The sequence below is a fragment of the Cervus canadensis genome, chromosome 6, assembly GCF_019320065.1.
Source record: "Cervus canadensis isolate Bull #8, Minnesota chromosome 6, ASM1932006v1, whole genome shotgun sequence".
Lineage (NCBI taxonomy): Eukaryota > Metazoa > Chordata > Mammalia > Artiodactyla > Cervidae > Cervus > Cervus canadensis.
Genome location: NC_057391.1, coordinates 15,090,059 through 15,117,711, shown reverse-complemented (window position 1 = coordinate 15,117,711; position 27,653 = coordinate 15,090,059). Strand labels below are relative to the sequence as shown.

The following is a 27,653-nucleotide window of genomic DNA, read 5'->3' as shown; positions in this document are numbered from 1 at the left end:
AATAGAGATGCAGATGTAGAAAACAGAATTGTGGGCGCAGCAGGGGAGGCAGAGGGTCGGATGACATATATGCTGCTGCTGCTGCTAAGTCGCTTCAGTCGTGTCCGACTCTGTGCGACCCCATAGACGGCAGCCCACCAGGCTCCGCCCTCCCTGGGATTCTCCAGGCAAGAACACTGGGGTGGGTTGCCATTTCCTTCTCCACATATGTGTGCTACCATGTATAAAACAGACAGCTGGTGGGAAGCTGCTCTATACACAGGGAGTTGAGCTCAGTGCTCTGTTGTGACGTAGATGGGTGGGATTGGCAGGGGTGGGAGGGGGACCCAAGAGGGAAGGGATATACGTATACATGTAGCTGATTCATGTTGTTGTACAGCAGAAATGGACGCCATATTGTAAAGCAATTATACTCCATTTAAAAATAAATAAAACCATTAAAAAAGAACAGTGCAAAAGAAACTCTCACCTCCACTTAACAGCAGTCCTCAGGGCGCTGTGCATTCTCAGCTCTCTTGCACGCAGCCCTAACTTAACCCATCAGAGCCCTCCCGCCTCTCATCTCTCCTGCAATGGCATCATGAGGGCAGGGCTTCCAGCTCCACTTTGAGAAAACTGAGGCCGGGAGAGGTGCCAGGACTCACCCTGGGGATCCGTAACAGCGCCTCCCCCACCCCATCAGAACTGCCCTGCTGACAAGGCCCTTTGCCAGCCATCATCTCATCAGGGCTGGAAGCACTCGCCTCCTTTTACAGAGGCAGAAACGGCCGCTCAGGGAGAGCATGTGGTTGATGGGAACTTCTGAAAGAGCTTTCCTTTCGGTCACTGCGCTCACACAAGTGTGCAGCGCCAGTATTAGTCTCCCAGGGCTGCTGTAACAACCAACCACACAAGAACACAAGCTGATTACCCCACAGCCCTGGAGGCTGGAAGCCCTGAATTCAGGCGTCAGCAGGACCACGCTTCCTCTGAAGCTTCCATGGGAGCTTGTGTCCACATCCCTTCCAGCTTCTGGTGGCTCTCAGCGTTCCTGGCTTGTGGCGGCATCGCTCCAGCCTCTGCCTGCCTCTTCCCGTGGCCCTCTTTGTCACTGCATCCTCTCCCCCTAGTGTAAGGACACCAGCCATTGTATTCAGGATGACCTCATCTTGAGAGATCCCTAATTACATATACAAAGACCCCTTTCCAAATAAAGTCCCAGTCCCAGTGACTGGAGGTCAGGATGCGGACTCATCTTTTTAGGGGACGCAATTCAACCCGCTTGAATTGTATCTTCCCTCCCACTGCTCTCACCTGGCGGCCCCTTGAGATCAGTCTCTTTTCCTTCTTCCTTCAATTTCTCCCTCATCTCACCCGCTCCTACAGCATCTTCTCCGGTCTAGTTGTGTTACAAGGAGAAAGGGGACTAAAGCCACATGGGGATCTTGCTGGGAGTATGCAGTTGGGGGGCTCACTTCCTTTTCACGTCCTCTCCACCACTTCTTAGTCTGACTGTGGTGTTTCAACAGCACCCTCTGAGCTGCTTCCTCTAACACCTTTTCATCACGGGGGACCTGTGCTCACCCACCCCTGTGCCCCAGCTCCTCTTCTGATACCCAGGAGCTGACAGCCCATTGCCAGGAAGCAACAAAACTTGGCATTCTAAGCAGAGAGCTCAGACGCCCAGGCAGACCCCCCTGGGGTGGGGGGCCCCGTCTCTCTGCAGGTGTGGATCCTGTCTTCAGAGCAGGATTGAGGAGAGTGGAACATGAAAGGCTGAACCATGAAGAGTATGTGTGAAGCAGGTAAGATGCTGAGAGGGGAGGAAGAGGACCCACCTTGTCTGGGACTCACCTTGGTCAAGGCTAGGTCAGAGAGCCTCCCTAGGGAGAGACATGCTGCTGTTCAGTCACTCAGTCATGTCCAACTTTTTGTGACCCTGTGGACTGCAGCATGCCAGGCTTCCCTGTCCACCACCATCTCCAAGAGTTTCCTCAAACTCATGTCCACTGAGTCAGTGATGCCATCCAACCATCTCATCCTCTGCCATCTACTTCTCCTCTTGCCCTCAATCTTTCCCAGCATCAGGGTCTTTTCCAATGAGTCAGTTGTTTGCATCAGGTGACCAAAGTATTGGAACTACAGCTTTAGCTTCAGTCCTTCCAGAGAATATTCAGGGTTGATTTCCTTTAGGATTAACTGCTTTGATCTCCTTACAGTCCAAGGGACTCTCAAGCGTCTTCTCCAACACCACAGTTCAAAAGCATCAATTCTTCGGTGCTCAGCCTTCTTTATGGTCCAACTCTAAATCCATACACGACTACTGGAAAAACCATTGCTTTGACTAGACAGGCCTTTGTTGGCAAAGTAAGGTCTCTGCTTTTTAATACGCTGTCGAGGTTTGTCATAGCTATTCTTTCAAGGAGCAAGTGTTTTTTAATTTCATGGTTACAGTCACCATCTGCAGTGATTTTGGAGCCCAAGAAAATAAAGTCTGTCACTGCTTCCATTGTTTCCTGTTGAGTTTTAAGCCAGCTTTTTCACTCTCCTCTTTCACCTTTATCAAGAGGCTCTTTAGTTCTTTTTCGCTTTCTGCCATAAGGGTGGTATTATCTGCATATCTGAGATTATCAATATCTCTCCCAGCAATCTTGATTTGACTTCTGCTTCATCAAGTCTGGCATTTCACATCATGTACTCAGCATAGAAGTTAAATAAACAGGGTGACAATATACAGCTTTGACATACTCCTTTTCCAATTTGGAACCAGTCCATTGTTCCATGTCTAGTTCTAACTGCTACTTCTTGACTTGCATTCAGGTTTCTCAGGAGGCAGGTAAGCTGGTCTGGTATTCCCATCTCTTTAAGAATTTTCCACAGTTTTTTTGTGATCCACACAGTTAAAGGCTTTAGTGTAGTCAATGAAACAGAAGGAAATGTTGTTCTGGGATTCTCTTGCTTTTTCTGTGATCCAGCGGATGTTAGCAATTTGATCTCTGGTTCTTCTGCCTTTTCTAAATCTAGCTTGTAGATCTGAAAGTTCTCAGTTCATATACTGTTGAGGCCTAGCTTGAAGGACTTTGAGCATTACCTTGCTAGCATATGACTGCAATTGTGTGGTAGTTTGAACATTCTTTGGCATTGCCCTTCTTCGGGACTGGAATGAAAACTGATGAGTCTGTCATCCCAAGGACCTGAAGGAAGCCATAGGCCTGCCCTGTGCCAAGTGGGCTCCTCAGGACTGGTCTACATCGAGATCCAGAGAATCCAGAAAGGCCTTCAAGGTCATTTGACCTAAGTAAAGATGCTCAGATTGAAACAGAGATGTTGTGAGAGGGGTCAGCAGACTCGTGGTGTTCAGAAGCTGCCTCTGCTTCGGATGTCAGCTTCCCAGGCCCAGGCAGTGTCTTTACAGTAGCTGAAGGCCTCAATTATTCTACACACAGGGCTTGAGGGAGCCCCCTGCTTGCCAGGGGAGAGCTAGAGAACTGGTCTTCAAGCTTTGTTAGCAAAGAAGTGCACTGTTTTTGTTGAGTGGGGCTTTATTTGGGGTGACTTGGGGGTGGGCAGTCAGGGATTATGAAAAGGGTTTAGCCCACTCTCCCCCTGTGGGCACCAAGTTACCTCTGGTTTCCTCACCTAGCCTCAGAAGTCCTCTGTGACTGCATCCAAAAATGCCCTAATAAGAAAATGTAACATGTGGTCCAGTGGTTCTGAACCCTGGCCAGACAGAGATAAATAATATACTAGAAGGAATCAATAGCAGAATAACTGAGGCAGAAGCATGGATAAATAACCTGGAGGACAGAATGGTGGAAATCACCACTGCAGAACAGAATACAGAAAAAAGAATGAAAAAAAAAAAAAAAGAAAAGACAGCCTAAGAGACCTCTGGGACAACATTAAACATGCTAACATTTGCACTATAGGGGTCCCAGAAAGAGAAGAGAGAGAGAAAAAGGACCTGAGAAAATATTTGAAGAGGTAATAACTAAAAAGTTCTCTAACATGGGAAAGGAAATAGTCAAGTCCAGGAAACACAGAGTCCTAGGCAGGATAAACCCAAAGAGGAACACACGGAGACTCAGTAATCCAACTGACAGAAACTAAAGACAAAGATAAAATATTAAAACCAACAAGGGAAAAATGACAAATAATATACAAGGGAACTCCCATCAGGTTATCAGTTGATTTCTCACTAGAAACTCCACAAACCAGAAGGGAATGACACGATGTATTTAATTAAAGTGATGAAAGGGAAGAACCCACAACCAAGAATACTCTACCCAGCGAGAATCTTATTCAGATTTGATGGAAAAATCAAAAGCTTTCCAAGGCAAGCAAATGTTAAGAGGATTCAGCACCACCAAAGCAGCTCCACGCCAAATGCTAAAGGAAATTCTCTAGGTACGAAACACAAGAGAAGGAAAAGATCTCAGAAAACAAACCCACAATAATTAAGAAAATGGTAATAGGATCACACATATCAATGAAAGGTGAAAGTTTAAGTCGCTCAGTAGTGTCCAATTCTTTGCAACCCCATGGACTGTAGCCCACCAGGCTCCTCTGTTCATGGAATTCTCTAGGCCAGAATACTGGAGTGGGTTGCCATGCCCTCCTCCAGGGGATCTTCCCAACCTAGGGATCGAACCTAGGTTTCCCACAGGTTGCAGGCGGATTCTTTACCATCTGAACCACCAGGGAAGCCCATACATATCAATAATTACCTTAAATATAAATGGGTTAAATGCACAAACCAAAAGATGTAGACTGGCTGGGCAGATGAAAATATGTGCATGTATGCACTTCCACTTACCACATCATTCTGCTTGATCCTCCAAATTGTATGTAATTATTTTATATTGTTACATTAATCATATTCCCATTATGGCTTGCAATTATAATTATCTTTAATGTTTTGTCTGATTATTGATTGTAAAGCTGATAAACATTTTTTACTATTGTGATTATGGAATTATTACTCTTAATTACCACTGTATCAGGAATGGTCAGCAGAAAAGTAATAGAATTCTATATCACCAAAACCACCATTTAATAAACAAACAAACAAACAAACCTGTAGTCATTTTTAAAAATCCAGGTGTATATCAGAATTATCTTGGAATGTTTTTGAAAAGTACAAATGTCTAGGTATTGCTTTTTTTCCTCCAAAGCTCCAGATATGTTTCTAATGAGCAGCCATGTTTAAAAACAACTGGACAATATGATGGTTTCTTATTTTTAACTAGTTTGTTTCACTTTTTCTTTTTCATATTCGGTGCTCCCATTTCATTTAGTTTATGTTTTCCAACTTTTCCATCTCTTTTCTTTTTGATGTTCGTTCTCAAGCCTTGATCAAGCATAGTAGAAAAGCTTTTGTATACATATATATAGATAGTATGTATAATATATATATTTTCAAAACATGAATTTTTGCCTAATGAAAAAATTTATGACATTTTGATTCCACATGTTTGACTTAGAATGAATAGAATGCTAGATTTCTAATTTTAAAAAATAGACACGCAATAAGCAACAAAAGTTTACTGTATAGCACAGGGAACGATAGTCAATATGTTGTAATAACCTATAATGGAAAATAATTTTTAAAATAACGTATGTGTGTATGTATAACTGAATCACTTTACGGTGCACCTGAAACATTGTAAATCAACTATACTTCAATAAAATATATATATTAAAAAAAAAATGTTGACTGCCCAGTGAACCCAGAGACCCCCTTCCTCACTCCTGCTCTCTCTCAGCCTCCCAGGCACCAGCTGTCTGCAGGCTCTGGGCAAAACCTGGACTCAGCTCTCTTTCAAGAGTCACACAAATATACATCACCTTTAACCCCACAATCCCATACCTGAGAATGCATCTTAAAGGGAATAATCCTCAAAGAATGAAAAAGCTCTTTCAACAAAGTTTCTGCATTTTATCTAACAGCAGGAAGTGAAGGAAGCTACGCATCTAGCTCTTGAGCACTGGTAAGCGGCACAGCCCTCTGCAGAGCTGATTGGGAAGATCCTTGCAACATGCGAAGGCCGTGTTGATCGCAAAATTGCACTGGGCAGGAGACTGGCTGTGAAATGTTGTTTTGTGTGCCTGGAGAGGGCTGGAGAGGAACTGGGGGAAAAAGAAAACCGAAACGGCCACGTACTAGGTTTGGGATTGTGGAGGATTCTTTTTCTGACTTCTAGTGCTGTTGAAATATTGTTTGTGCCAAAAAATATGAGTACATAATAATAGTACTTATTATTAGTCCTGAGCTCAGGAAGGGCTCCTGAAGGCACTTATTCAAAGCAGGTGTAAATGAGCACAGGTCCTCACGTGGGCTGCCTCTGTGGCGTATTTGCATTTGAAAGAAGCTGAAGTTTCAGGCAAACAGCAGTCTTCAGGCTGGGGCGGCAGAGCTATTTTACAGGCAGGGCAAGGCCCCGCAGCCCTCACCTGTGAACGAACACCCACGCAGGCAGGCAGCCTTCTCTGTCAGCGTGCCCCTTTAAGGGGCCACGGGAGAAGGGGGACTTACAGGTTACTCAGCCTCCGAGCTTCACCTGCTCTGCACAACAAAAAGAATAACTGTGGGGTCAGACAGGAACACCCTGACTAGGTTCAAAGCTAGCAGGAGAGCTGAGCCCAGGTGGGTCTCAGCCAAGGGCAAGGGCCTCCTGCCTCCACTTTCTGGTCTTCCCCCTGAGTAGGGGAGGGGACCCAGTGCTATCTAGAGCCACCCCAGCCGCCTGGATGGGCAAGGACACTTGTAGGAATAGAACTGGGACAGAGTGCTGACCCGCGGGAGGAGGGCAGTTGGCGCCAGGCCTGAGGCTTTCTTAAAGTCTGGATGTGGACCTTTTGAAGTCTGTTCTCAGGAAAGGCCAGAGAAGCCTTGCTGTGTTCTCTGTCCCCACCCTGCTCAGAAGCGGTGAGAGGTGGGGGCAGGAAAGTTCCCCTGTGCTCTCCTGGGGCTTGAGGCTGGGCAGGGCGGCGCCAGACAGCTGATGAGCCCTGGGAGGTACCCTGCCGCTTAAGGCCTGGACATCCAGATTTACACAAAACGTTTAGCAGAGCAAAAAGTCTTCACTTTGACAGGAGGACTTCTTTGTGTGTTTTTTTTTTTTGTTTAGAATTTTTAATGATGTGAAATAATGATCATAAAATATTATCTTTAAGCAAACAGGTTGAAATAAATAATACTAACATAATCCCAACTTCCTAAGTCAGCGTGTATGTCTGGTTATAAAAGAAATGTACTATCACGTGTAAACAGCCAGTGGGAAGCTGCTCTACGGCACAGGGAGATCAGCTCAGTCCTCTGTGATGACCCAGAGGGGAGGGATGGAGTTGGTGAGGGAGGGAGGCTCAAGGGGGAGGGGAATATGACAGGAGGATTTCAAGAGAGTCATAACCACTGTTTACCAAGCTCTTAATACAGACTAGGTACCCAGAGCTCTACAGACATGGAATCTCACTTAATGCTCACTAAGAGCCATGACTATCTTCGTCCCCATTTCACAGACTGGAAAGTTAAGGTAGTGACTTATACAAGGTCTCACAGCTGGGGCTCAGGACTGGTCCAAAGTTTGTGCCATCAACCGCTATGCTACACTGTCTTCCTTGAGGATCAGAGGGTGCATTTCAATTTCCAAAAATGAAATATATGTACCATTTTTCCTGGAACGTGTCGGCTCTGTGGTTCACCACAGCGTATACCCTACAGGTACACTGAAAATATGACTTATTCACATTAGCCAACCAATCTTGAGGCTTTCACAGGATCAAGCCTCTGAGAAATGGTCCACTTACAGGAAATAGGGCGTACCTGTAGTCAGTTTCCTACATTAGAAAACAGGGGTGTAGCGATCTATTAACTGTTGTAGGAACAGTGAGCTCCAAAGAGGGCAAGTTACTGCCATGAAATACAGGCTGAATCTGCATTAGATTGCCATCTGCCCTACTGGAGTTTCTTCCTCCTCAGAAGTTGTGGTTTCTGAATAAATACTAAAAGATCCGTTTGGGTCCAGCCTGTGTCAGACCTAGCCTGCATCGCTTGTTGTGTTTGCCTTTTAAAGGTTTAAGTGCAACATCTTTTAACACGCCAATCTGGGAATCTGCTAAAAGTGGTCACCTTCGCCCTCACTCTCAAGTAACTTTCTGCACCACAGTTGGGTTTGCGAATACTCCTGAAACCCCTGCTCAATATTTTAGCATGGGGAGGGAGCTGCTAAAGAGAGGGAGAAGATAATTGAGGGCTGTGTAAATATTTAATTTAGCCCCAAACTGGTATCCTTAATTACAGAACATTGATGTGTTTATCATAACATTCCCAAGTCTAGCTAATGACAAACAGCCCTTTCTCAGGCTCACTTCAAACCCCCGGTCAGAAGACACCAGGCAAAGCCTCTTCTTACTTGCATGCTCTGTTCCCTCCATCCTCCTAGCCCTGGCCCATGTTAACCTCCACCTTTCTGGTCTGTCCTCCCCAGCCAGGGCCAAATGGGATGGATTGAATCTCTGCTTACAGATGGGAAAACTGAGGCTTAAAGGCTCAGGGAAGCTGACGGAGCTCAGGTCTTCTCACCCAGATCCTGAATTTTTTCTGCTCCTACCTCAGGGGCATATAGTGAGGCTCCCTAGACCCCTGGGGTCCCCACATCTCCTCCCCTCTCTGAGTTCCATTCCCTGTAATGAATGACTAAATCAAGTCAGCAAATTGCACAGAGAGAAAGGGCCATGTAAGACCTAAAGCCTCACCCTGGACTGCCAGGGCTGGGGCCAGGGCCCTCTGGGTAAGTGCCAGGCAATCAGACAGTCAGCACCAGCCCGCCCCTGCAGCCCAGGCCCTGGCGGCAGCTCCCATCTCACACCCTCCACCTCTGCCCTCACTCACCCCTCCAGGGCCTGGAACTTCATGCCTTACCGCTGGTTCTCTCATGACAGCCTGACAACCCGATAACCCGGCAAGGCTGGCTTTGCCAGCCCACATTGCAGATCAAGTCACCAGAGGTGCAGAGTGGGGAAGTGGCTTGCTCAAGGCTACGCACTTGGCAAATGACTGAGTCAGGACCTGACCCCAGAGAGCATGTTCTGCAGACACCAAGCTCTCCAGATGGCCCCCAGTCTCCCTCTAACAGCTCTCCCTTGGATTGTGGGTCTGCTTTCTCCAGCATTTGGTGAGGGCGGCCGGCTGGGCTCCATCCTCACATCTGAGCCTCACCTGCCCAACATACACTGCACCTGTCCATTTCCAGGTGCTGCGAATCACTGTGAGGTCCCATCATCCTGGGACCAGGTCAGCTGCTTTATTTATTCTTTCTTCAGATCCTTGCTGACCATCTGCTCTGGGACAGATGGTGTGGGAGGCTGAACAATGGTACCTCAAAGATGCTCCCGTCCTGATCCCAGATCCTGTGGATATGTTACCTTGCACAGTGAAAAGGATTTTGCCGATGTGATTAAGGATCTCAAGATGGGAAGATTGTCCTGGATTATCAGAATGGGTCCCTTGTAATCGCAAGGGGTCTTACGAGAAGGAGGCAGGAGGGTCAGGGGTCAGAGGTCAGAGCAAGAGTGTGACAGTGAAACTAGAGGTCAGAGGGAATGCAGCCACAAGCCGAGGAATGTGAGCAGCCCCTGAAACCCAGAAAAGGCAAGGAAATTGATTTTTCTTTAGAGGCTCCAGAAAGAACACATCTGTACCAACACCTTGATCTTAGCCCAGGAGACTGCTTTTGGACTTCTGATCTCCAGAACCGTAAGACAATAAATCTGATTTGTTTTAAGCCTTTGTGTTTGTGGAGATTTGTTATAGATGCACTGTTGTTACTGTGTTTAGTCTCTCAGTTGTATCCAGCTCTTTGCAACCCTGTAGACTGTAGCCCACCAGGCTCCTCCGTCCATGGGGATTCTCCAGGCAAGAATACTGGAGTGGGTTGCCATGCCCTCCTCCAGGGGATCTTCCCAACCCAAGGATCAAACCCAACTCTCCTGCTTGGCAGGTAGATTCTTTACCATGGAGCCACCCAGGAAGCCCTATAGCTGCATTAGGAAACTAATATAGATACCAAGCTAAATGAGATGTGGTCCCTTACCCCTAGGAGTCCTTTATGGGGCTGTGCAGAATCCTCTGGAGGGCTTGTTTTTGTTTGTTTTGTTTTGAGGCAGGAATAGTGACTTTATTCAGAAAGTTGGGCATCTGAGAAGATGGCAGATTTTAGATGGGTCAGACAGTAAAGAATCTGCCTGCATAGAAGGAGGCCTGGGTTCCTTCTCAGGGCTCGATCCTTTGGTTGGGAAGAACCCCTGGAGAACGGAAAGGCAACCCACTCCAGTATTCTTGCCTGGAGAATCCCATGGACAGAGGAGCCTGGTGGGCTATAGTCTACACGATGGCAAAAAGTCGGGTATGACTGAGTGACTTTCACTTGCACTCAGAGTCCTAGAGTACCATCTAATCAGGGTCTGGATGCAGGTTTCTTTGATGGTACAGAGAGGCAGAGGAGGTAAGGAAGTAAAGTTGGAGGGCTTATTAAACACAGTTCCTGGGCCCTACCCACAGAGTTTCTGATTCAGCGGTTCTGGGGTGTAGTGAGAGTTTGCATTCTGACAAGCTCCCAGGAGCTGCTGAGGCCACCAGCTAGGGAAACACACTTTGAGGACCTCTGGTGTACAACAGACATCCTCAAGTTTTAATGTGCATTCAGCTGTCCTGGGTGCCTTGTTAACATTGCAGGTTCTGAAGTTAATTTGTTCATTTGTTTGTTGCTATGTTTATTGTCTGAACTCTCTTTAGAATGTCAGATCTGTAAAAGTGGCACCTCTGCTGCTGCTGTTGGTAAGAGCTATGTGATAAACACCTGCTGTTAGGATGGGTGGATGAGCAAGGGTTTGGAGCTCACCAGAGCAGTTTAGGCCAGACACGGTGATGCAGGTGTCCTGGGTGCCCTTGCTGATGCCACAGGGTGAATGAAACCCCAGGGGGACAGAATGAAGATCAGGAAGGAAAGGGGGTGGGAGGGGTCTGTGAGGACCCCATCATAGGAGAGGGTAGCAGGAGCATCCACAGTGGAAGAGGAGTGCCTGGAGGACAGGGGACTTCTTCCTTGGTGGTCCGTCGCAAAGAATCAGCTTTGCAATGCAGGTGACGTGTGTTTGAGCCGTGGTCAGGGTACTAAGATCTCACGTGCTGCGGAGCATCTAAGCCCACATGCCCTGGTGCTCCAGAGCTGGCACGCCACAAAGAGAGAGTGTGTGGGCCACAACGAAAGACCCCACGTTGCAGTAACGAAGATCCCAAGTCCCACAACTAAACCAAATAAATAAATAAAACTGAAATCTCTGATCATTGTCATACTCAGAAATGAGCCCTTTTCACATTTTATGCATTTCCATCTTTATCAAATACACGTTTGTAACACACACTCTTTTCCTTCAGATTGGGATATCGACTGTTTGTATGTTTAAATCCTGGTTCTTTTACTTAATACGTTGTCCCATAAGTATTTCCCATGTTATTTTGAAGAGCAAAATATAACTTTTGTTTGTTTGTTTTCAAAATATAATTTTGAAGAGTGAATAAAATACCCTGGCACATGTGCTCTGTAATCTAACCATACCCTTGTTGGTGAGTTTCTAAGTTGTTGCCCTGTGGTTTTCACTGGAACCACCTTAAGGCAGACAAGGCTCAGCATCTTTCATGTGTTTATTTGCCTTATTTCTTTTCTGGCAAAGTGTCTGTTGAAATCTTTTGCCTATTTTTGGATTGGATTATTTCTTTTCCTATTGTTGAGTCCTTTATACATTCTGAGCATAAGTCCTTTGTCACAGATGTGATTTGTAAATATTTCCTCCTAGTCTGTGTTTTCATTTTCAGTGTCTTTTGTAGAGCAATGGGTTTTTTTTTTCTTCATTTTTAAAAATTAATTAATTTTAATTATTTTAATTTACCATATTGTGGTTTTTGCCATACATTGACATGAATCAGCCACAGGTGTACATGTGTTCCCCATCCTGAACCCCCCTCCCATCTCCCTTCCCATCGCATCCTTCTCGGTTGTCCCAGTATACTGGCTTTGAGGGCCCTGTTTCATGCATCGAACTTGGACTGGTCATCTGTTTCACACATGGTAATATACATGTTTCAATGCTATTCTCTCAAATCATCCCACCCTTGCTTTCTCCCACAGAGTTCAAAAGTCTGTTCTTTATATGTCTCTTTTGCTGTCTCACGTATAGGGTCATTGTTACCGTCTTTCTAAATTCCATATATATGCGTTAATATACTGCATTGGTGTTTTTCTTTCTGACTTTTCACTCTGTATAAGAGCAATGGGTTTTAATACTGCTGAAGTTCAATTTATCAATTCTTTTTTCTTTTAAAGATTATGCTTTTGATATCTGAGAACTCTTTACCTAACCCAAGGTGACAAATGTTTTCTCTTGTATCTTCTAAAAGTTCTATAGGTTTGCATTTTACATTTAGAGCTATGATTCATTTTGTAGTTAACTTTGTATATGATACAGAGTATGTGAGGTCTCTCTTCTCTTTTTATCTTGTCAATATATGTCAAATTGTCTCAATCACTCATGCACTCATACAAAGCACATGAGTGTGCAACCTGGGGCTGACGTACCCCCATTTACACACAGCATGGACACAGGAAGCTGCCTTTGCACCCCACTCCCACACCAGGGGAGACTGCACTTGGCAAGAAGTGCCCTCGGCTTGCGATCAGATCTGTTCTCTGTTTCCAGCCTGCCTGACTCTGAAAAAGAAGCTACATCATCTCCCTGGGCCTGGGTTTCATCATCTGAACATGGCAGTAACAATCCTAACCTCACTGGTTGTGAGGCTGTGGAGGTGTGACTTGGAAGCAGGATTCTAAACACACACACACACACACACACACACACACACACACACAGAGGAGCTTTGTCAGACAAGAAGATGGGTCTGAGTGACAGTTTGGGGTGGAGGGACAGGGTTGGCCTGAATGGGACAGGTGTTCTTTTTTAAATCCATTTTTACGCATTTTAAAATTGAAATATAGTTAATTTACATGTGCTAGTTTCAAGTATACAGCAAAGTGATTCAGTCTCACACACACACATATATATTCTTTTTCAGATTCTTTTCCATTATTGGTTATTGTTCCCTGTGCTATACAGTAGGTCCTTGCTGTTTACCTATTTTACATATAGTAGTGCCTATATGTTCGGAGAAGGCAATGGCAGCCCACTCCAGTGCTCTTGCCTGGAGAATCCCATGGACGGAGGAGCCTGGTAGGCTGCAGTCCATGGGGTCACTAAGAGTCAGACACGACTGAGCGATTTCACTTTCACTTTTCACTTTCATGCATTGGAGAAGGAAATGGCAACCCACTCCAGTGTCCTTGTCTGGAGAATCCCAGGGACGGCAGAGACTGGAGGGCTGTCATCTATGGGGTCGCACAGAGTCGGACACGACTGAAGCGACTTAGCAGCAGCAGCAGTGCCTATATGTTAATCCCAAACTCCTAATTTATCTCTCCCCTCACTCCATCCCCTTTGGTAACATAGGTTGTTTTCTATGTCTGTGAGTCTATTTCTGTTTTGTAAATAAGTTCACTTGTATCATTTTTAAAAGTCTCACATATAAGTGATAACATATCTTTGTCTTTCTCTGTCTGATTTACTTCACTTAGTTGATTATCTCTAGGTCCATCCATGTTGCTGAAAATTACAACAGTTCATTCTTTTTATGGCTGAGTGCTATTCCATTGTATGTATGTACCACATCTTCTTTATCCATTTCTCTGTCAGTGGACACTTAGGTTGGTTTCATGTCTTGGTTATTGTAAATAGTGATGCTATGAACATTGGGGTGCATACTCTTTTTGAATTAGAGTTTTCTCCAGATATATGCCCAGGAGTGAGATTGCTGGATCATATGGTAGTTCTATCTTCAGTTTCTTAAGGAATCTCTATACTGTTCTCCATAGTGGCTGTACCAGTTTACATTCCCATCAATCAAGTGGGACAAGAATTCTTGATAGATTTCTAGTGAGCCATATCTCAGCAAACCCTGAGAAGCAGCTACAAAAAACTGCCTGGAGTTTGCTCTATTCTTTGTTTTTGTGCAGTGAAAAGGGCTTCCATTGCAGTCTGAGGGATTGAGGTTAGCCATCAGGAAGAATTTTCCCTCTAACAGAGGAAGAAGTGAAAATGGATAACTGAGCTAATGGTGTGGGGAGTAGCGTGGGTCTTTCCTGATTGCACCTGTCAAGACTTCCTTCCCTGAAGGATCCAGCTGGGCCTCTTCATGTTTGGGTCTTGCTCTGATTCAGGCAGTTTGCCGGAGAAAGGTCTTGCTGCCCTGCAGGTGGCGCCCTTGTGCTGACCGAGTAGGTACCCAGTTCTGCATCAGTTCAGTTCAGTTTAGTTCAGTCACTCAGTCGTGTCCGACTCTTTGTGACCCCATGGGCTGCAGCACGCCAGGCCTCCCTGTCCATCGCCAACTCCCGGAGTTTACTCAGACTCATGTCCATTGAGTCGGTGATGCCATCCAACCATCTCATCCTCTGTCGTCCCCTTCTCCTCCTGCCTTTAATCTTTCCCAGCATCAGGGTCTTTTCAAATGAGTCAGTTCTTCTCATCAGGTGGCCAAAGTACTGGAGTTTCAGCATCAGCTCTTCCAATGAATATTCAGGACTGATTTCCTTTAGGATGGACTGGTTGGATCTCCTTGCAGTCCAAGGAACTCTCAAGAGTCTTCTCCAACACCACGGTTCAAAAGCATCAATTATTTGGCATCCAGCTTTCTTTATAGTCCAATTCTATATTGGACTATATTGGTTCAATCCCAGACTGGGGGTTTGGGCATATACATATACACACTTAATATAAATTAAGAGCATCTCTAATGAAAATGCAGTCGTTTGAGCATTCTTTGGCATTGCCTTTCTTTGAGATTGCAATGAAAACTGACCTTTTCCAGTCCTGTGGCCACTGCTGAGTTTTCCAACTGGCTGGCATATTGAGTGCAGCACTTTCACAGCATCATCTTTCAAGATTTGAAATAGCTCAACTGGAATTCCATCACCTCCACTAGCTTTGTTTGTAGTGATGCTTCCTAAGGCCCACTTGACTTCACATTCCAGGATGTCTGGCTCTAGGTTGGTGATCACACCATTGTGATTATCTGGGTCATGACGATCTTTTTTGTACAGTTCTTCTGTGTATTCTTGCCATCTCTTCCTAATATCTTCTGCTTCTGTTAGGTCTGTACCATTTCTGTCCTTTATTGTGCCCATCTTTGCATGAAATGTTCCCTTGGTATCTCTAAAGTTTCTTGAAGAGATCTCTAGACTTTTCCATTCTATTGTTTTTCTCGATTTCTTTGCATTGATCGGTGAGGAATGCTTTCTTATCTCTCCTTGCTATTATTTGGAACTCTGCATTCAAATGGGTAAATCTTTCCTTTTCTTCTTTGCCTTTCACTTCTCTTCTAGTCACAGATATTTGTAAGGTCTCCTCAGACAACCATTTTGCCTTTTTGCATTTCTTTTCCTTGGGGATGGTCTTGATCCCTGCCTCCAGTACAATGTCATGAACCTCCGTCCATAGTTCTTCAGGCACTCTGTCTATCAGATCTAGCCCCTTGAATCTATTTGTTACTTCCACTGTATAATCTAAGGGATTTGATTTAGGTCATACCTGAATGGTCGGTTTCTCCTATTTTCTTCAATTTGAGTCTGAATTTGGCAATAAGGAGTTCATGCATGAGCTCCACTGGCAGTGGAGCTGCCAGTCTGGTCCCCACCTTGTGCCCCACAGGGCCTCGGGCTAGGGGTTGCAGAACCCCAGGCCTCAGGACTGAGGGAACCAGAAGTAGCTGCTGTGGCGTCACTGTGAAGAAGGAGAAAACTCCGGGTCTGGGGCTATTGTTCTGCCCAAAACAGCTCAGGGGCCCCGTCCTGTTTGCCTTTCCTAGCGGGGCACAGTGTGTGGTGACTTAGAAAAACCCAGCATAAACCTTCAATCTGCCCCTGCCTGCCTGAGGACGCTCGGATATACCCTTAGTTTCTGTATCCCACTCAAAGAAGTGAGTGATCCCTCCTCCTTCATAAGGCCGTCAGAACACCTAATAAACACTAAACAGATGTTAGCAGTATTGTTATTCAACAAACATGATGCATCAAAGCTTTAGGAAAGGTTTTATTGCCAACTAGATGGATCCTGAATGCTAGAATCACAGTGGTCTTATTTTTAGAAAATATTAAGGAAAATTTAATTACAATCTCAAAAAACTAAATTGGAAATTCCAGGTTTAAGTAACTTTGATTTTAAGCTTTGATACCCATTACTTATCATTTGTATTTGGCCTTTAAAGTTTAATAGATATGTTTTAATATTTTAGAAAAAATAAATTTTTCACATACATTTTTTAAAAAGTTAATTTTTACAACTGACTTAATTTACATTTCTATGAGGAAAACGTATTCAAATTTTATACCCTGGATGTAATTCATCTTCTTTTTAATCCTTTGGATCATTGAGAAGGAGTGCAAATAGACATCATGATAGAAAGAGCAATTATGGAAGTGGAACTCAGACCCAAAAAGGCACAAAGAAACAGAAAATCTTGAAAGAGACAGTCTGCTCAAAATGTAAATCATTGCCAAAAACAAGTGAGCAGATTTCACTGTACCCCTCCTCCCAAACAAACCCACTTAGAATACTAGAAATGAAAAAGGAGATGAATAAGCTGCCAACTGTGGATAGTTTTCAATAAAGATAATAAGAAAAATAGAGGGATGTTCTTAAAAGAATAAAATTATGTGCTTGTATTCAGCCAAACATCATGTTTTATTTGGGGTGGAGAAAGCCACTAATATATATAGAGACCAAAATAATAAAGCCTAGGTTTAGTAGAAATGACTAGAATCTTGATGCCAAAATAGACAGGTAAGATGGATTTTTAAAAAAAATAAGACAAAATAATCACCTAGGATATCAAATTCAAAATGAAATCACTAACTTGGAGGGTAAGAAATGAAAAATGAAACTGAACATAATTTTTTGAAGTAATTATTACTGAGATCTATTAGACTATATGAGGGAAAAGGTCACATTTGAATGACTAACACTTCTTCTGTGAGTTTTTCTTAATATTATTTATCTGGCTGTGGTGGGCCTTGGTGGTGAGTTTTTTATATTATTTACCTGGCTGTGGTGGGCCTTGGTGGTGAGTTTTTTATATTATTTACCTGGCTGTGGTGGGCCTTGGTGGTGAGTTTTTTATATTATTTACCTGGCTGTGGTGAGCCTTGGTGGTGAGTTTTTTTACACTATTTATCTGGCCGTGGTGGGTCTTGGGGGCTGCAGGCAGCATCGTTCCTTGCGGCACACAGACGGCTTAGCTGTGGCTCATGGATTCCAGAGTACGAGAGTTCAGTAGTTGTGGTGCATGGGCTTAGTTGCTCCACAGCACTTGGGATCTTAGTTCCTCGACCAGGAATCAAACCCACGTCCCCTGCATTGCAAAGTGTATTCTTAACCACTGGACCGCCAGAGAAGTTGCTATTACGTGAATTTTGAACTACAGAAAAACAAAGTAAAAATTAAGGAGAATTTCACTGATTTTACACCTTTTATAGAAAGGTGTAAACCAGGGAGTTCCCATGAGTAAAGGTTTTGATTAAAGCAACAAACTGAATAAACCGCTTTCAAATTAGGCATGGCTTTTTAAAGACTGTCAAGGGTAAATCTACAATGATGCCACTGACATGACTGTAAAGAAAAAAGGGGTCTGAGCCAGAATTGTCACCCAAAATGCGAGGCAAGCCTTGTGTTATGTACAGCTCATGGTTTCAATTCGTTGTACGGGATGTGGTTTCAACCATGCCAGGGCATAGCATCCTTTGGACAATTCAATGATTATATATGACATTTTCTGTATCTTTCCCAAGGCAGAATATCTTGATAAACACCTATTTGACTCACAGACTTGGTGGGAATGCCAGCAAGCTATTTTTAAACTTGTCTTATAATCTGGACAAAATGCAGTGTCACTTGAAGGATTCAATGAAACACCAGATGATCCTCAAATAAAGGGCAAACCATGGACTTTGGCAGAATATGAAGGTATCTTTAAAAGTTTGTTAATTATGTACTTGCCACTAATAATGTTAGCGAAAGGTTATTTTTTAAAAACAAATAAATTTAAATTGGCTGTGTCATTTTTTAAAGGACTAAAAATATTTTTAAATGTTTAGAGAAAAACGTTTTTGTAAGTAGAACCTTCATACACAATATGTAATAAAACTAATAAAATGTAAGGAAAGTAGAAAGCAGAAATAAAACGCTCATATGGCTCAAAAAGAGAAGATTCACATCCACAAAGTCCAGTTTATAGAGTCTATTTTCTAGCCATTGTGGATTAAGGCAGAATCTCAACGGCGAGATTTAGACAAATGAGCAAAATACTGGTATTTGGGGCTTTCTTTATAATGTCCCAGTGTTGAAAAATATAAAAGAACTTAAGAAATACTACATGGATTCTTCACGCTAATCAAGGAATGTAAATTAACATACTGCTGCCTTTATCAGAAACTTGTCTATGAAAAAATACCAGCAGAATTAAAGAGTGTGCTTAGGCATAGTCTATCACAACCTCCCTGCCTCATCACAGACCAGCAACAAATACTTTATGGTCTGGCATTTGGGGTAGCACCAAACTAGATACTGATTCAGGAGGTGTTGAAATATATATACATATTTTTTGACCATGCTGCATGGCATGTGGGATCTTAGTTCCGAACCAGGAATTGAACTGTGACCCCCTGCATTGGAAGCTCAGAGTCTTAACCATTAGACAGTCAAGGAGTCCTGAAGAGATGCTGAAATCTATAATGAGAGAAATTTATAGGGGAAAATTAGAATATTATGTAACATTTCCTGTTATAATGATGAGTGAAAAAGTTGGCTTACAACTCAACATTCAGAAAACTGAGATCATGGCATCCAGTCCCATTACTTCATGGCAAATAGATGGGGAAACAATGGAAACAGTGAGAAACTTTAATTTTGGGGGCTCTAAGATCACTGTAGATGGTGACTGCAGCCATGAAATTAAAAGGTGCCTGCTCCTTGGAAGAAAAGCTATGACCAACCTAGACAGCATATTAAAAAAGCAGAGACATTACTTTACTAATAAAGGTCCATCTAGTCAAAGCTACGGTTTTTCCAGTAGTCATGTATGGATGTGAGAGGTGGACTATAAAGAAGGCTGAGTGTCAAAGAATTGATGCTTTTGAACTGTGGTGTTGAAGAAGACTCTTGAGAGTCCCTTGGACTGCAAGGAGATCCAACCAGTCAATCTTAAAGGAAATCAGTCCTGAATATTCATTGGAAGGACTGATGCTGACGCTGAAACTTGGCTACCTGATGCAAAGAACTGACTCATTTGAAAAGACCCTGATGCTGGGAAAGATTGAAGGTGGGAGAAGAAGGGAACAACAGAGGATGAGATGGTTGGATGGCACCACAAACACAATGGACATGAATTTTAGTAGGTTCCAGGAGTTGGTGATGGACAGGGAAGCCTGGTGTGCTGCGGTTCTGCAAAAAGTCGGACACGACTGAGCGACTGAACTGAACTGAATAAGCTTATTACACGGTTTGAACATGTAAAATTTATGAATCACTTCTGAATCTAAGGACCACTTTAAGGAATATACAACTGATTCCAGTAGCTGTTGTCTCAGAAAATTGAAGTGTCTCCACACAGAAATTATTGTAGTTGTCATTCAGTCGCTCAGTCGTGTCTGACTCTTTGCGACCCCGTGGACTGCAACATGCCAGGCCTCCCTGTCCTTCACTATCTCCCAGAGCTTACTCAAACTCACGTTCATTGAGTCGACAATGTTATCCACCCATTTCATCCTCTGTTGCCCTCTTCTCCTCCTGCCCTCAACAGTCTTTCAAATATTATTAGCCCATCAACAGAACACTCAGGTGTACATGTGTGCTAAGTTGTTTTAGTTGTGTCTGACTCTTTGAGACCCTCTGGACTGTAGCCCGCCAGGCTCCCTGTCCATGAAATTCTACAGGCAGAATACTGGAGTATGTTGCCATTTCCTTCTGCAGGGGATCTTCCCAACCCAGGGATCGAACCAGCGTCTCTTACATCTTTTGCATTGCAGGCAGGTTCTTTACCACTGAGCCACTAGGGAAACTCCAGATGTACATGGTAATGATTAAACTCAGTCACCTTTGATATTTTACTAACTTTCAGCCATATAAAAACCAGCTTTCCCAACACAACATTGTTAATCAACTATACTTCAATATAAAATAAAAAGTTCAGGAAAAAACAACCAGTTTTCAGTCTCATGAAAAACACTATTTTTCAATTTTGTCATTATTAAGGTATATTTGTTAAGGTAGGAGTTGAAGACAATTTTCTTTAAAGAACCTGTGCGCCTGATTGAGGACTTTCAAATATTTAGTCATGTGATAGGTGGGCCTCCATTTGCACTCTTGTTCCAGGCCCCAGAAAGGTTAGGAGACCTCCTGAAGATCCTTCTTCAGAGAGGCTGTAAGGTATAACAGAGAACTCCTGAGGAACCAGAGGACCCACCTTACTGGACTTATTTTCATTCCTCATTAATGAATCAGTAGCAACACAGCCTGCCTCACAGCGCTGTTTAGAAATCACGGGACATAATTATACGTGGAAGTGCTTCTTGACATGGAGACAATTCTCCAGGTGGAAACTCTTGCCCAAGTGCACTGGTTTCATTCCTTACCTCCTTCCTATGGACTGGCTTGTCCCAGCAGTTGACTCAGTGGAAGATCTAGGCCATGGTATTATTTTATACCACAGGCTTCCTCTTATACCCAGTTGATCCAAGGGTGTTCAGGTGACCTACAACTTAAGAGTAGAAAAAGATGAGCCAGATCAGAGAATATTTCCATCCTCCCATCAATTCTCTTCCCTCCCCAAGACATCTTGTGTGCACTCAGCAACTCGGGAGTGCTGCTAATTCTCTCTACTCTGCCTCCCCTCTGGCCCCACCCTAACTCTCCATCTCAAAAATGCAGTCTCAACTGTCTTGTGGCATAAGCTAAGAAATCATTAGAGACTTATAAGTCTTCTATGTAATACAAAGAAAAACTGAGATGGCTAAATTAGACAGGTTGTTATCTTCTACATGAAAGAATCAAATATTCCTGATCAAATTTAGAACAAAATTTGACCCTGGAAAGTGGACTTGGTAGAAATAAGGTCACAGAAGAGATCTTGCCATGACAGAATCTATCATCAGTGAAATCTAGTACTGACAAAATTGTGATCTATGAACTGAATTTCTGACATGAAACTTACTTGAAAAAGAATTAGTCCCCAAGAAAATAGTTTCAGTCAACTCGAAATGAAAAAAGTGAAAAAATTGGAAATGGCTTAACTGGGCTTTATAGAAAATTGATCAAGGAATTAAATTGACTTAAAAGAGTCCTTTCCGGAAAGCCCTTTCCCAAGGAAAATTCATCAAAGTCAGTGTACTTCCTAGCTGCATCTTTGTATGCAAAATGTCTCCAGTGGGTTCTCTGTGGAATTTTCATTTACAGACTAGGACAGGTGGCCCACGGAGGTTGCACCTGAGAGGTCACAGTGTAGGTGCAGAGGCACTTGGAGAGTGTGGGCAGGGCCCTTTCCCCATAAAAATGTCCTGCATTGGTATTAAGACAAAGATAATCCAGACTGGATTCATTGTTTTATATTCTCTATTATTACATTCATTTTTCCTCTGATACTAGAAGAAATTAACATTAAAGTGCTTGTGTGGGTTCCTAAAAAGCACTGTGCACCCTAGGCACTGTGGCTACTGGATAAGTTGGCTGTGGTAGGGGCCCTGGTCAAGGGTAAGCAGGAAAGTCGGGATGAACCTGGGTGTAGGAGATGGGGCTTTACCTTCATCTTCTTCACGCAAGTTGCCAGTGTGACAGGTCCCAGCCCAGCCTTCTTGCAGCTGCTCTGTTTTTCTCAAGGCTTGGTTTCCATGCACTCATCTCCACAGTGAATGTTTCATCTCTCTCCCTGCATTTCTGTTCCTGCAACCTTAAGAGCCCCACTAAACAATTCTAAGGCCCTCTCCCCATACTCATGAAGCCCCTCTCAGCGATCCATGTCATGGTTGTCCCGCCCCAGTTGCACTGTCAGTGGGGAGGAAAGCCGGTGTGCACGTGGTCCCTTCCCTGACTCAGCTGTGTGCTCCTGGGCTGAGACTGACTCTCTCTTTAGACCCCCTTGAGTACTTGAGTACCTCCTGCATGCCAGCCCCTGGGGCATAGACCCTCAGGCACAGCATTAAACAAGACATGGACCTGACCTCAAGCAGCTCATTCAGGGTCAGCTGAAGGCAGTTTTTCTCAGCCTCAGGACTATGGACATCTGGGCTGGATAATTCTTTGTTGTGGGTGGCCATCCCATGTGTTGTAGGATGTTCAGTGACACTTCTAGTCTCCACCCACTAGATGCCTCCCCCAAACTTCGGCCATGAAAATATCTACCGCCAGGTTCCTCTGTCCATGGGATTCTCCAGGCAAGAATACTGGAGTGGATTGCTATGCTCTCCTCCAGGGGATTTCCCAACCCAGGAATCAAACTGGCATCTCATTTGTCTCCTGCATTGGCAGGCAGGTTCTTTACCACTAACACCACCTGGAAAGCCCAAAATATCTCCAGACAATGCTAAATGTCCCCTAGGTGGCAGACATTGCCCTAGTGAGAACCACTGGTTTAGAGAATGGGTGTTGACAGCTGAGTCAAAGGGCTCAGACATTACAATATAGCTCATCATGGGTCCCTTCAGAACGCCCACAGGAGCTGGCGGGGAGAGAGATGCAGTTCAGGCTGTCAGAGATGCTTCATGGCTGAGGTGCGGCTTTAATTTCCATCTTGGAGCTGAGCAGAGCCTTGGAAGAACTGTCAGCAGCACAGAGGAGAACTGAATTAACTCTTATCATGTAAAATTGAGAAATGTTAATGCTCCAGTCGGAGAAGGCAATGGCACCCCACTCCAGTACTCTTGCCTGGAAAATCCCATGGACAGAGGGGCCTGGTGGGCTGCAGTCCATGGGGTCACTAAGAGTCGTACACGACTGAGCGACTTCATTTTCACTTTTCACTTTTGTGCATTGGAGAAGGAAATGGCAACCCACTCCAGTGTTCTTGCCTGGAGAATCCCAGGGATGGCGGAGCCTGGTGGGCTGCCGTCTATGGGGTCGCACAGAGTCGGACACGACTGAGGCAACTAGCAGCAGCAATGCTCCAGTAAGAACAATGGGGGTTAGATAATGGGTAGATCTTATTATCAACTGGGGGTGAGGGCCGGTGTAAATACCTAGGAAATCCTAAGATAATGCTAGGTTTGTTGTTATTGTTTAGTTGCTAACTTGTGTCCAACTCTTTGTGACCCCATGGACTGTAGCCCACCAGGCTCCTCTGTCCATGGGATTTCCCAGGCAAGAATACTGGAGTGGGTTGCCTTTTCCTTCTCCAGGGGAGCTTCCCAACCCAGGGATTAAACCAGCGTCTCCGGTATGGGTAGGAGGATTCTTTACCACTGAGCCACCAGGGAAACCCAATACTTTAGGTCACCCATGAGTTAAATCTAGTTTAAAGATGTGTTTTGTTTGGTTCATCTAGTAAAAATTTAAGGTTTCCCTCTTTTTTTAAAAAATTATTTTTTGGTGCTGGGTCTTTGTTGCTGCATGCGGGCTTTCTCTAGTTGCAGCAAATGTGGGCTTTTCTCGCTGTGGAGCATGGATTCTAGGGTGTGTGGGCTTCAGTAGTTGTGGCACACAGGCTTAGTTGCCGAGGCACATGGAATCTTCCTGGTCCCAGGAACGGAACTCATGTCCCTTGCATTGGCCGGTGGATTCCCAACCACTGGACCACCAGAGAAGTCCCCAGCAAAACACGCTTAAAAAGGATGCGGTCACTCCATTTACACCAAGGTATACCTGACGTAACTAACAGCTTACGATTTAGTTCACATTTTGACTGGAATCACAGTTTAGTCCAAGAGTCTCTGATTTCAAGGGTAGCTTGCTGGGGGTAAGAGAAGGGTGGGAGATAACTTTGGGGAGGGGTCTGTGAGGTGGGGCTTAGGGGAACAGGCAGGGGTCCTGGCTTTAGACTCCAAGCCCTTTTCCTAAACTGAGAATTGGAATTATTCTTTGAACCACAAGACAGCTGGGGCATTTCTTCTGGGTGGTTCCAGTGTGGGGAGAGAGTCTCATTCCCACTAAAAAGACAGCAGCTGTGTGTGGTTTCCCTGACTTCTCTGGGTTTTCTGTTAATCTTACTTCTCTGTAGCTTTTGCTCTCAGGATCTGCTGGGCCCATCAGGCCTGGCCTGAGTTCTGAATTTCCCAAGGGGGTGGGCAGGTGCACTGCATGTGTGTGTTTGTATGTACATGCTCACACACATGGGTCTGGGGCTCACTGTGACCCTGACTCATCTCCCTGAGAATTCAGTGCTAAGGACTCTGGGGAACTGGTTTGTTTGGGGGGGGGGGGTGTGTGGAGTAAATGAGAAGCTGCAGGGAGGCCTGCATTCCGCTATTAAAGGGGATGCCCACTCCATTCATCCCCTAGCACCACCCTAAGGATAAACTAAATGAATGGAAAGATGCTAAAAAGTTTAATGTAGCAAGTTTCTTTAGAATTTCATTAATGCGAATTCTGATTTGGAATTTGTAATATTTTAAAATATTTTGTTTTCATAGCAGACAATACAATACGTGTGCCTCCTGAATCTATTACCTCACTGATTATAGAGGGCAGGGACCTATTCTTACTCATCACTGTCTCCACAGCAGCTGGCAGTGCTTGGTAACTGGCTGCTATGAATCCTTTCAGATGTTCCCTGTGTATCTGCATATGTGTGTGCACACATGCACACACAAACACACTCTACTTAGATCTTACTCTGTAGCATATAGAGTTTTGAGAGTCCATTATGGAAGACAGTAAACAGCAGGAGGGTGTTGGAGAGGCTTGGAAGGGCTGCAATGCTAAGTTATCCAAAATCTACTGTAAATAGTCCAGGGATGCAGAATAAGCAGGGCACATATCAATGAGACCTGATCGCTGAAGAAACCTCCTTTTTCTGGGCTCTTCTAATCATTTAGTGGGGCCAAGTATCCATTTCAGCAGTTCTGATAGCATCCACAGATGAAATGGGCTCACTTCCCCATCTTGGGCCAACACTGGGGCTGTAACCTGCATCCCTAGTCGAGCCCCCTGGGGTGGAGTCAGGACATAGTGGATCATGGCTATTGCTTGGGGATGGTGGTTTGGAACATGGAATCTGGGGCAGACATACCACACTGTCAAATTACTGAGTGACTTCTGGCAAATCGTTTGACTTCTCCTAGTTTTTCATTTGTGAAGTTCACATAGTACCTCCTCCTGAGACTAACAAAGGAATTCAAAGGCGAGCACATGGATTCCTTTTGCCTGAGCCCACTATTGCTTGGCTCTGATTTGGGGAGGGGGAGGCTATGCAAAGCCCATCAAAGGGAGAGCACTTCTGGCTGTGGCCCAGGGCAGGCACAGCATCTTCTTACCTTAGCTGTCCTGAGACAGGGAACACATGAAAAGAGTTGCATGACCTAGAGAGAGTTGCTTAAACAGTGTTTTGTTTTCTCACCTACCACCCAAGTTAGGCTGAGCTGTACATGAGGTTGAGTTTGGGGGACAACAGTGGTACTTATTCCCTCTCCTTATTCCTGAGCAAAAATGATCTAGAAACACCCATCCAGAATCATAGTCTGCTGTACCCTGATGCTCAGAGCTCTGAGTATTTACTCCAACTGACAAGCTACCTGGGTAACACCTTCTGCTGGGTGTTTCCAGATGGAGGCAGTATCTCTTTTTGTTGCCCACAGGAGTGGAGATGAGCGATCTTCTCCTGATTACCTTGCCACACCACTGATGGAATTTGGGAATTAGTTTGGGGCCTCCCACCCTATATTCCATTGAATTGCAGAGATTTCATTTCACCGGTGTTAAAAAAGGAAAGGCAGAATAACAGGCATTAAATTAAGATCATGCACTTCTGCCAAAGACCCCTCCACCCCCACTGGATCTCAGGGACTTTGGGTAAAGAATCCACCTGCAATGCAAGAGACACAGGAGACCTAGGTTCTATCCCTGGGTCGGGAAGATCCTCTGGAGGAGGAAATGGCAACCCACTCCAGTATTCTTGCCTGGAGAATTCCACGAACAGAGGAGCCTGGTGGGCTATATAGCCCATGGAGTTGTAAAGAGTTGGTCGGACATAACTGAGCAACTAAGCACAGTAGTCCCCCCCAAAATTACCACTACTAGATTTTCTAAACTGAAATGGAGCAGTCATTCTTACTTCCGGGTGCTGATGAGAACAGAGCAAAATCCCAGGAAGGCACTGGCTCTTCCAGGTGCTCGGCTTAGAGGCAATGTGTGTGGGGTTGCCTGATAATGTCCTACCTGAACTGTGTGCTTACCATCAGCTTGTGGGCTGCTCTATTTCTGATCCTTCACAGGACTTTTTTCTTTTGCTGTTCTCTTGGCTACAGCTCTTCCTTGATGGTTTACTTTGCAGTCCTGTCGTTTCACAAAATCCCACTCCTGCAAAAGGATTAGCAAAATTACACAGTGTTGCTGCTACTTAACATTCAGGAAATGCAGCATCCACACACAAGTTACCAATCATACTTACCAGATGGTAACTGTATCTTTTCCACCAGAAAGTGAGCAGCAAACACTGAAACTCATCACTAGTACACTTAAATTTACATCCATTTTTGATTTGACATCCTTAATAAGTTGGTAAAATGAAAGCCAGTATTTTATCCCTATATTGTTCACTATTTATAATAGCTACAATAATGCAGACTTGATATTTTTTAAATTGTCATGAAAAAATATCTCACCATAACCTACAATTTTGATATATTCTGCATCTGAATATGCTTTTTGCAATACTTTGGAGTTCTATATTCAGAATGGGCTAATAGAAATGGCACATGGCAGGAAGGATAAAAATCTAGGAGCTGATGATGGTGTCCATATATTTTTCTAGCACCACTGCTTAAGTTTAGTGATTACTTCTTCGTAGTTTATTTAAAAAACTTTAAGATCAACCAGTTCTCTCTTACTGGACTATATTATGGAGCAACTGATGCCCAGGGGTGGAGTAAGTTCCTGATGTGATAACAGCAGAGCCAGAGAGCCCTGTCTTCTGAGTCCCAGATCTAGATTTCAGCTCATTGAACATGCCCTAAAGATCTCTGAGTTTTGGCCTTAGCTGGGGGTCGACAAATTAAATGGCAACCCTGGCTAGTTGTTTCTGTGCACTTACTGAGTAAAGAGTGGCTGTTAATGGGCTGAATTGTGTCCCAATTCCATGGTGAAGTCCTAACCACTAGGACCTCAGATTGTGACTGTATTTGGAGAGAGGACCTTTCAAGAGGTGGTGGTGGTTTTGTCGCTAAGTTGTGTCCAACTCTTGTGATCCCATGGACTGTAGCCTGTTAGGCTCCTCTGTCCATGGGATTCTCCAGGCAAGAAAACTGGAGTGGATTGCCATTTCCTTCTCCAGCAGATCTTCCTGACCCAGGGATCGAACCCAGGCCTCCTGC

At 44.4% G+C, this 27,653-nt stretch overlaps 1 long non-coding RNA gene across 2 annotated transcripts; it reads right to left on the bottom strand.

Moving 5' to 3' along the window:
- Positions 1-898: 898 nt before the first annotated feature.
- On the bottom strand, positions 899-27,463 carry LOC122443091. 2 transcript variants are annotated; one of them, XR_006269912.1, is made up of 5 exons: positions 26,732-27,463; positions 26,517-26,640; positions 21,935-22,948; positions 20,772-20,896; positions 899-1,105 (listed from the first exon to the last, which is right to left on the bottom strand). It is a non-coding gene; the product is annotated as an uncharacterized LOC122443091 (long non-coding RNA). The 2 variants fall into 2 exon arrangements; XR_006269911.1 differs by lacking the exon at positions 899-1,105 and adding an exon at positions 20,373-20,558.
- Between the last annotated feature and the right edge of the window lie 190 nt (positions 27,464-27,653).